The sequence below is a fragment of the Tenrec ecaudatus genome, chromosome 11 (genome assembly GCF_050624435.1).
Source record: "Tenrec ecaudatus isolate mTenEca1 chromosome 11, mTenEca1.hap1, whole genome shotgun sequence".
Lineage (NCBI taxonomy): Eukaryota > Metazoa > Chordata > Mammalia > Afrosoricida > Tenrecidae > Tenrec > Tenrec ecaudatus.
In genome coordinates this window covers 56,466,330-56,468,672 of record NC_134540.1, presented here as the reverse complement: position 1 = coordinate 56,468,672, position 2,343 = coordinate 56,466,330, and the positions used below count along the sequence as shown (strand labels likewise).

At 43.6% G+C, this 2,343-nt stretch overlaps 1 pseudogene; it reads right to left on the bottom strand.

Moving 5' to 3' along the window:
* Positions 1–914: 914 nt before the first annotated feature.
* On the bottom strand, positions 915–1,977 carry LOC142460928 (T-complex protein 1 subunit gamma pseudogene; annotated as a pseudogene).
* Positions 1,978–2,343: the final 366 nt, after the last annotated feature.

The window sequence follows — 2,343 nt, the reverse complement described above, 5'->3', positions numbered from 1 at the left end:
TAAATTTTTAAAATCATTTTTGAAAAATAATTACCAAAATAATTACAAATAATTACTTTATAGTAAAATAAACTCTAAAGCTACAATAATAAAGACACTATGAAAGAATCACACCATCAGCAGTAACCAAAGGATTATAAATCATATAATCTGCAGTTGAAGGAGGGAGCAGTATCCGAGCGTAAATTGTGAGACTCTGCTTTGCAGAAGGCTGTGGACGGCAGTGGGAGCCCACAAGACATTTGTGGGATCTGCTGCACAGGAAATAAGCCTCTGGAGAGCTCCCTCTCTCCATAATTGAGGGATGAAAGTGGTTACTAAACAGGGCATTGGAGACATGACTATAGAAGATTAAAGGAATACGCCTGACTTGAACAGTTAAAGCCATGCCATTTTATGCCCCCTCTGATTCCCACTGGACCTCACCTAGTTTTCAGCATCTTCTGTATTTTTTGTTTGCTCATATTAGGGGTTATCTCAGATATGTTATGTCATTGGGGGTCACCCTCTTGAAGTTGTATTATTTGATTTTCTGTCTTTCTGTGAATGGGACCCAGGATTGATGAGCCTATAGGGACAGTAAGTAAAATTAGGGGTTGGTGTGGGGTTGTGGGGGGAGGTTGGTGGTAAAGTTGGGGGTGGTAAAAGGGAGATTGTCAGGAGTCCAGAAAGGAAAAGAAATATGTTTGAAAACGAATGTAATAGCAATTGCTTAATGTGACTGAACTATGGGATTATATAATATATATAAGCTCCCAATTTAAAATAAAAAATACAAGACAGTATTAGGAAAATAAGTAAGTTTTAGTCACTGTGTTAAACTGGGTTGACTAGAGAAACAAATGAATAGACATTCACATATGTTTAAGAAAGAGCTTTATATCAAAGAGTAATTGTACATTAAGAAAATACCTCTATTCAATTTTCTTTATTTCCAGTAGGCCTGCTCCTGTCCCAATGCCATCTTTTCTCAGTTCTTCTGCTCTGCTGGCTATCTGGGACCCACAAGCTCTTGCAATGCGGTTATTATTTGTCTTGCAGACTCTGCGAATGGCTATAATATTGGCCCGCGTGAGGTAGCGATGAGATAGATCTGAGATTCCCTTTTCCATGATGACCACGTCTGGCTCAGCTGGATGATGGCCTCACAGAGCTGCTGGATGTATTCCTCTTACATTTGGAGGATTTCAGTGAAGTTTTCCTCTCACGTGATCTCAATGTCAGTCTGGTGTTCTCCCATCTTGTACTCCAGAGAGGAGTTCAGCAGCATGGTGTGGGGGTTCTTGATATAGCACCGCAGTAGAGGATGTGTCACATCCTTGTTAATCATGACTCCGCATAAGACACAGGAATCTTCAATGATGCCCCAGATATCTTCTCCACCCTAGCATATTTCTTGATGTCAATCTCCTTCTGACCGTTCTCCTCACACTGTACACTTTCGACCACATCCTGGGCTATGTTGCAAGTCAACAAGGCCCACCGACTGATGCCTTTGGCGTGAAGGAGCTATTGATGATGTTCAGCATCTTGTCACATGTCACGGTCATTGATGTCAACAGGGATACTGATTTTCTTAAGGGTGCTGATCATATCATCCAAGGCCTTTCAGTAAGCACTGAGCACCACTGCCGGTTGCCTCGGCTGCCCTAGGAAGTGCTCTTCCACAGACAGCATTTCCCCTGCAAGAATGATGACTGAGGTCGTCCCCTCTCCAACCTCTTCCTCCTGAGTCCAGCTAATTTCAATCATAGACTTGGCTGCTGGAAGCTGAACTTGAATCTCTCCAAGAATGGCATTGCTATCATTGGTCATCACAATGCCTCCCATGGGGTCCAAAAGCAACTGCTTACCTCCTTCGGACCAAGCACACCCAGGAGAACTGTGAGACTTGGGGTGTGACTGGAGAGACTGGTACTTTGGTAGACATGAAAGAGCTGGGCATCTGGGAACCGCTTGCAGTGAAACTACAAACATACAAGATGCCAGTGGAGACGGCAGTCCTGCTGCTGCAGATTGATGACATCGTCTCAGGCCATAAGAAGAAGGGTGATGACCAGAATTGGCAAGGATTGGCTCCTGATGCTGGCCAGGAGTGAGCGCTGTGCAAGCAGATGCAACACACAGCCTGGACCATCTACACTGTCCCTGAGCAAGAGAACAGGGCCACTGTGGACATGTTTGTTTGGAAGGGGATCAGGTTAAGAGCAGCCTCCAGTCCTTTTCTGTCCCAGCTCACTTTGCAAAAGGCACTGACAAGTAATTCTCCATTGTCAGCTTCCCATTTAGTTTGCCTCTGTTGATTAAATCTAAGTCATTTGAAAAAAAAAAAAAGAAAGAAAA